General features: G+C 34.7%; 1 long non-coding RNA gene across 1 annotated transcript; it reads left to right on the top strand.

Annotated features, from left to right (window-relative positions):
• Positions 1-1448: 1448 nt before the first annotated feature.
• On the top strand, positions 1449-5210 carry LOC139720244 (uncharacterized). The gene is made up of 3 exons (XR_011710152.1): positions 1449-1682; positions 3991-4088; positions 4529-5210. It is a non-coding gene; the product is annotated as an uncharacterized lncRNA (long non-coding RNA).
• Positions 5211-8573: the final 3363 nt, after the last annotated feature.

Genomic DNA, 8573 nt, shown 5'->3' with positions numbered 1-8573 from the left:
CTTAACAATAAGAACACCGCATTTCGCTGAAAAATAAAACATATTTTATTTTCGGAATTACGAACCCTATTTCATCACCAGATTGACGCACCTTCGGAATAACGACCCTTCATTCATTTTGGGATAAACGAAACTTTGGAATAAAGACCCCAATTAGGTTTTTGGGAATAAGGAACATTATTCAATATAATCTGATGATATTGAATAATGTCCGTTATTCCAAAAAACATGATCTGATCAACAAACCTTCTGAAGAATTACGACTCTGCATTCATTTTGGGATTAACCATAAATTTTTGACTCACGAAATTTATTACATTTTAGCACTGACAAACTTTCGGAATAATGAACTTAATCATTCGCATTAGCGAACTTTGTTCGGAACGTAACAAATTATAACAATGAGAATTACGTAGAAAGCATTAACAAAAATTTAAAGAATATAATATGTCCAATTCAGATACTTTTAGCCTGAATTAAAAAAAAATTTGATATTTTTCCCGTGCAGGTCATATTGAATCATAGCTCTTCTCCGAATATTAGCCTGACTTATGCAATAATATAATGATTTGCCTGTCATCAACATATTTTACAGAGCATGTGGAAGCATTATGCTTTTCAGATGGAGAAATTGTGTGTGTGTTTGTAATGTATCTCATCATTCTGACTCTTAAGTATGAGTTCAACGTTATACGAACAAATACAGCGGAAGGCGTTGTGTATCAATCAATGTCTCCACAATCAAGTCTATACTTGCAGTTTTGTTTTGTTTTTGTTTTGTTTTGTTTTGTTTTGTTTTGTTTTGTTTTTTTTGTTTTTTTTTGGGGGGGGGGTTGTTTGTTTGCTTTTTTTTAGAGGGCATCGATCTTTTCATCCACAAAGATGCCTGATTTTGAAACTCACAATTCCGGATACCTGATTTGGGAAACATCTTTAGAGTTTTCATTATTCGTCGAAAATGATCATTGATATTCTTAAGCCATGAGGACAATAATGTCTACATGAATTGTTAACTTGTTTCCCTCTGAAAAAACCCAAACCATCCCCCCTCCCCCCCCCCCAAAAAAAAAAGCAACAAATGAAAATACTTCACTGTTGATGCTGTTTATTTACATATTTGAGCACCAATTCGCACCCTGATGAATGTGGGAAAGATTTAGGACCTCAGATAATGTTCATTATTGAGCTGATGATTGCATTCCACGTCTATATAGCAAGATTAAATCATTGAAGTGAACTCAATATCATATATTACGTCGGCGTTTTCACGAACCGACGCTATTTCGATTTTGGTCAAAATTTTCAAAATCGAGATATTGGTACCAAATGAAAGTGCTTTCAAAACTCTACCAAATCCCAAAATTTTAGATCACTAAATTAATTATTCTTAATTTTATCAAAGAAAGAAAAAAACGACGGTACTCGAAATATCGAGAAATTGAGAAAAAGGGGTTTCACGAACCGACGCAGTAAAGATACGCCGGTTCGTGAAACCCGAATTGCTAGGGTGAAGAGCAATGCGGGTTTTACGAACCGTCGCAGTTGCATTATTTTGAGCTTTGTTCAACTTACTGGCCTAGAATTAGGTTTTGGCCCTAATCCAGATCTCAGAGTGAGAACCAAACCATCTGAAAGATGAATGACGACCTAAGCCAGCCCACTGTCCACGAGTGAAGTGAATGGTAAGCTATAATCCTATTAAAATCATGCTCAAAATAACAGTTTCAGTTGGACTACCATAACCATTAATTGCGGTAGAGTGTAGTCCCATGTATTCAATCGCGTGATGCTTATGAAGCCTAGTCTGTAAACGCCATCCAATTTCAAATTAGATCCCAAATCATATTATTTATAGTTTCTTTTCAACTTATGTCGTTACTTCTGAGACTACTGAGTACTGTAGTCGTAACGTCTGTGTGCAAGACATGCAAGATGTCAAAGTCTCGAAGACACTCATGGCTATGCCTTGACTTGAGTTGAAAATGAAATCATGAGATTGACAAAGTAGGCCTACTAAACTAAAAAAAAAGTAAAAAGTCTAAAAGTAAAACTCAAAGGAAGAGTAAAGAATAAAGTTAGACATGTTAGACTTTAACTTTCAAGTTTAACTATTAAGTCTAAGTTAAGACTTTACTTGTAATGCCAGTTACTAAAACTAAGATCAGCTGAAGTCTAAGACCAAGTCAAATTAACACAGAGTCTATAGTCTAGCTCTAGATCTACATCTAGACTAGTGGTAATAGTAGGTAGAGTCCACCCATTTTTTCCCCCAATTTTTACTTGTCCATTCCTGAAAAAGTTACTGGTCAGTGTCCAACAGTGATTTTTCCTGGTCAGGGACCGTCGGACCAGTGCCAGTGTGCAGCGTTGGTGTAGATGTCATCTATGACAGTATGTGGTCTAGTGATACTACCTAAACACTACGAGTAGTACTCTACAGGTTAGGTGGCTTTCCTGTACAGTGCAGTGTTATAGTATACTTGTGAATTCAACCCTAGTACCGTACTGTGTGTATATGTGACATTATGTCTATCGTTAGTTCGAGTGGAGTACCTTTGAAGCACAGCGGTGGGGCTTTTTTCCCCTAATATTTGTGAATGCGGCCCAACCAAATGGCGTTTACATATTCACGCGTGATTGATAGTGATACAGTAGCGCTGTCGATTTCCACAGCATCCATACATAATCTTTTGTCCTTTCTTCTTTCCTTTTTTCCCTTTGTTCTTTCACCCTTTTTATTCTTGGAATCGAAGGACTTCTAAGAAATGTCCCTCGACTGATTTAACCAGGACTCTTGAGTCCTGGTAAACCTAACCTAACCGAGTAACCGTTAACATTGTTAAGCCTAACATAACAGTAACACTGACTTAGCCCTGTATTGACTTTGTCTTTGGCCGACTTACTGAGATGGCGAGTCTAACTCTTTAACGTTAGTCTAAACGTAGTCGTTAGATCTGTCAGTGTCAGTGTCACCGGTTATTGTATAATTATGGTGCCATCTCTAACGTACGTTAACAAGTTGATGTTAGTTATCTATGTCAACTTACTGAGTCAGTAATAGTGATACTGTCATCCTGTTGGATATCGCCGCAATATCATCCGTGACGTGTTAATTTCGTGTCACAAAGACAAAAGTTGCCAAGATCTAATAGTATTAGATGTCTAGATCTAGATGTAGTCTAGATCTATAATATAAATTTTGTGAACCACTGGTAATTTAAAAGTGAAAGGTCTAGACTTCACTTAGTCTATAATTAGACCAGACATTCATGAGGCAAAGGCCTATTTAGTAGATCTATTCTTATTCTATTTTAACGTCAATTCCTACTAACTCGCCACGTGTTATTCCTAAGGCCAAGGACTTCCGGGTTAGTGATTTTTTTTCTCATAAATACCAAACAGCAGACGTGTTTCATTTGCATTCTTGTGCAGACTTCATGAAAATATGTGCAGTAGCAAAGAAATGTGATGCACATGACAATGCCAGTGTTTTATAGGTGAATGGTTAATACCTTTAAAAGCTGAATGATAATGTAGAGTCTAGGTCTAATTATGATGTTACAGTCTCTGATAAGAAACAGGTTTGATTGTCATAGACTGTTTCCCAAATGCAGGTACATGTAGTAATATTCAGCTATTTCAATGCAATGCCTTGTTTACAAATACATGTAGATTTATATTCATGTGAATGATAATTCAATTTCTACATGAGACATACCAAGTGCTAAACATAATATCTTGCATCAGTAAAATGTGTAAATGAAGAGACAATTTGAATATGCATCAAATACGAACAGCAGCATTTTTTTGACATTCTTTGATCCTGCATAGGCCTACCATTTTGTTTTATGTTTAATATAAATAGAGCAAAATAATTTCAACTTCAGTTTTGTTGGCTGATTTTTTTTTTCTTCTCAAAATTAAAGTTGTATCTTGTGCCATGATGTTTGATTTTAATCAAAAGTTCTTAACTTCTTTCTTTTCTTTCAGATGACTGGTGCCATGTAGTAGCGAAGAACTGGACTGTCTCAGAAAAGAAAAGGAAAAGTACAGGGTCGTGTACATCACCAACGGATGTGAATACAATGGTAATGTAGAGTCTAGGTCTAATTAAGATGTTAAAGTCTCTGATAATAAACAAGTTTGATTGTCGTAGACTCTTTCCCAAATGCAATTAGTAATATTCAGCTTTTTCAAAGCAATGCCTTGTTTACAAGGACATGCAGATTTATTCATGTGAATAATAATTTAAATTCTACATGAGACTTACTAAGTGCTAGACATAAGATCTTGCATCATTAAAATATGTAAAAGGCGAGACAATTTGAATATGCATCAAAAACAGCAGTATTTTTTTGACATTCTTTGATCCTGTATACCGTTTTGTTTTATGTTTAATATAAATAGAGCAAAATAATTTCAACTACAGTTTAGTTGGCTGATTTCTTTTTCTCAAAATGAAAGTTGTATCTTGTATCATGATGTTTGATTTTAATTGAAAGTTCTTAATTTCTGTCTTTTCTTTCAGATGACTGATGCCATGCAGTAGCGAAGAGCTGGACTGTTTCAGAGAAGAAGAAAAAAGTACAGCATCGTGTTGATCATCAAGGAATGTGAATACAATGGCTTAGGAAAGAAGACAATCTACAGATAGGATAGAAGGGAGAAATTGGGATGATGGGCGACAACATAAAGACGGTATATCTACAGTGAAATGTGATTGTAAAGTGGAAACATGAAAGGAGATCCTAAGATTGAAGGTGAAAACAAGGCATTCCATTCTGTGATGTCGTAATTACAATTTTGCTACACTTTAATAACACTACAGAGAGACATTTATATCAAGGAAAGCTTCATGTGGATATGGAATGTTAGATTTTTTTAAGTGTTCATTGGTATGTATTTCATGATAATAAATCTTGAAGGTTTTGTGTGGTAATCATAACCTTGTGATAAATCTTGATAGATTTCTAAGTGCACATTGGCAATATTTAGATGATGCTGTAATCAGATTAAGTTCTATTCTCCTTTATTCTTTTATTTATTATTTTGTTGTCTTCAACCCACTTTGAATGTGTCACGTATGATTCTTATAAACATGGGAACATGCACTCCATGTAAATGATAGGACTTATAACAAATTGACATAATTATTCAACCATCACTAGACAGTTCTGTTATAAGATGTTCTTTATCTAACTAAAATTGTAAATTATGATACGTGTATGTTCCCATGCAAACTCACAACAAAATACAGAAATTTGATTTCTTTTAATAATAATTCATTATGTCTCTAAATTTACAATTAAAGAAAGTGATTGCAATAAGGATGTAAAACATCGTATATTAAAATAATAGATTATTCATTTGTCTCCATCCGTAGTAACGCACGCAACTGCAGTGTGCAGTTTGTAGGCTGCTGTGAAAAAAAAAATCACAGGCAGCCCAAGCAGGATTCGAACCACGACCTCTGGATTACTAGACCAGCGTCATAACCACTAGACCACCGGAGTGCCCTGGCGCTACCTTTACACATGAATAATTAAGTATAGAAGGGCTTGGGGGCGCTTCGAAGTTTACTGCTCTTATTAAATATGTACATGTCATTTGCAACTCAACTAAAGATGATTAAACACACTGAAATTCTTACTTTAAATGATATTCATAATCTGTTTTTTTTTTTCTTTAATAGCTTGGGATGTACACTTTATACACTGTATCGGTCTATATTTTGCCTACAATATGGAATTCTTTACTTCGAGACGTTTGTTTTTAACAAACAAAAAATTAAGATTCCTTTAAAGGTGCTGTAAAACAGTGGTGTTTGTTTGTTTGTTTGTTTTTTGGTGGGGGGGGGAGGGGAGTCAAATTAACCTTGGCCCCTCTCCGCCGTCTTTTTTTTTCCCCTTTAGCTGCATATTTTTTAGTCATCACATGAAAATTCGTCTGCATCCACCCCGTAGTTTTGCTGATGACCTTTCTTTTTAATTATTTTAGCCACACACAATTTTGGCTGAATTTCCCCAACCCTCTTGTGAATTTGCTAGTACATGTACTAAAACACATTCTCAGAATGTGTTTATAGTACTGGTGGATTAAGGATTCACAGGGAGGGGGGGGGGTCGGCCAAAATTTCTCTTTTCTCATATGTAACAAGCCTTCGGGGCGAAAGGCTGATATTATGGGCTTTCTACACACATTTTTAGATGCTAATTATTGGTTAACATGAGCATGATCATTTATGTTGTGATTAATTTGTTTCCTTATATATGTATGACTTCTATTAGAGACTTAATTGGCTTGGCACTCCTTACATCGACCTATTTTAGACACCCATTTCCCTCTCTCTCTCGTGCTTTTTCTCTACTGTCCTGTGAATAGTGTAACGACATGTACATGCAGTACCTCTTCTCTTTTGTATGATATACATCAAGTTTTTATCTGAGCATATGGGTGTTGCAGCACTCTCAAGCTTCATGCATATGCAGCAACATCTTTGTGTGGTCATATACATACATGTAGTTATGCGTGATATATTAATTTGAGAATGTTATTCTTTCTCTTGTATATGTTCCGTCCGCACTCTATAGATGTAAATGTACGATGTAAGATTTGGTGTGCATGTTCGAACTGTGTTCCTCTTTTTGTGAACACACAAGAACTGATATAATAATGAACTTGAATTACACATATTCTTGAATCTTGATTCCATCTCCATTTGCCATTAGATATGTATTGATTTATGGAGCTCTTCCACAATTGTTATCCTTCCCATTGTCATTACTCATCTCTGAATAATTCAAATTTGATATTCTATTGAGGACCTATGTTTCTTCGATTACATAATGTACCTCTTCAATATATTGCTGCAAAAGGCATAATAAAACATGACCATTATTATATATTTAAAATGAAGCTTGAAATTCTGATAGTGTCGATATTCATGTATTTTTAGGAGTTTATCAGTTTCGAAGAGTGCATGCAGGATGAGTTTATGTTTTTATATGATCAGGTGCAGCTATCATAGAATCTGTTGAGCAGGAAAGAGAAAGATGGAAAATGAGGAATTATGAGTGAATTCGCATGCGAGCCAAATGACAATAATGACACTGATAAAAATTGTGACAAAGTAAATGTCACAAATATGTGGAATAATAAGAAATAAAGAAATTAATATATTATTTCAGAGAAAGAAATAACAGAGTGCATGCATGAGTATGAAAGATGAGTAAATACAAGTAATTATTATTGACTGGCACGTCTTTTTCCCAAGATTTAGCGGTATCCTTCATCTTAGAACAAACATTCATAATTATTATGAAAGAAGTGAACTGAATTTGAATTAAAAATAATGTGAAAAAATGAAAAAGTAAGTTAATTAAGTAAAAAAAAAAACAGTAAAAAGTAAAAAATATGAAACACAGTATACCGAATACATGTATTACCAAATGATAGATGTCCAAATGCAAAAGTGTTAAATAATAATATATCCACAAAAAAGGGGGGGCAAAGAAATCTTTGGAACGATCAGCCACAGCTATAATAACAATACATGCGTGTACTAAATGAAGATGAAAACAATGACAACACTCTTTTTAGAACAATTAAGAGAAACTGGCTTGTATTATCATCTTAATTATCACTAAATGTATTGTAATCATCACAACAATCATTACATGACAATTAATTTCAATTAATAAGGTTATTGTTGATAAGCAGGTATAGCCCTAATAGTATTTGTATGTAAACACATACGAAAATGAAATAGCGACGGTTCGTAAATACACGCGTATTGCACGTTACCTATTGTACAGGCCCTAGAGCGCGGGTCTCACGAACCGGCGTAATACAACTTACGTCGGTTCGTGAGACCCGCGCTTAAGTACATAACCTATGGTGCGCGCAAGAAACGATGGATTTACGAACCGACGCAGTGAGTTTGAAGACAGAAATATCGTAAATTTTTTGAATTCACACTAAAATTACACTATGGATAGGAAGAACAACTTCCACTCTCATCACCCTGTCAAAATTTTCACACACAAGACAGGAAAAGTCATTGAAAACGTTGTCTAAAACTTGTGAGATCTTTAAACGCGATTTTCTCAGAACTGCATTTTCGCTCAAAAACGAAATAGCGTCGGTTCGTGAAAACGCCGACGATTAGAGTAAAAAAAAATGTGTATCTGAAATTGCCAGTTTCTATCAAAATATGCATCCATTTTGTATTTTTTCATTGGTCAAAGATCCGTGAATTTTGCTTTATTTGTAGGATTCAGCATAGTCAAATTAGACCGGGTTTTTACATTCATACTCATAAGGCCTACTAAAAAAAAAACAAAAAAAGAATAAACAAAAAAGAGATGTTGCTGGTTTCCCCAAATCGAGCCTACAAAAGGAATCCATTAGACAACATAGTGGAAACGAGAAAACGACCCAGATGGTTATGCACTGAAATACTGTGATTGAGATACTTTGTAAAGGGAGGAAGGGAAATGTGGTTCACAATTGTGAACTTTACTGATTGTATTGCACTATACATTAGCTGAAAAAAAGCAGCAAAAATAAAGAAA

Source organism: Diadema antillarum, unplaced genomic scaffold (genome assembly GCF_040938485.1).
Source record: "Diadema antillarum isolate AM-2024a unplaced genomic scaffold, OU_Dant_1.0 scf00000125, whole genome shotgun sequence".
In the NCBI taxonomy this organism is placed as follows: domain Eukaryota; kingdom Metazoa; phylum Echinodermata; class Echinoidea; order Diadematoida; family Diadematidae; genus Diadema; species Diadema antillarum.
The sequence above is the reverse complement of the archived record's forward strand: the minus strand, read 5'-3'. Positions and strand labels throughout refer to the sequence as shown.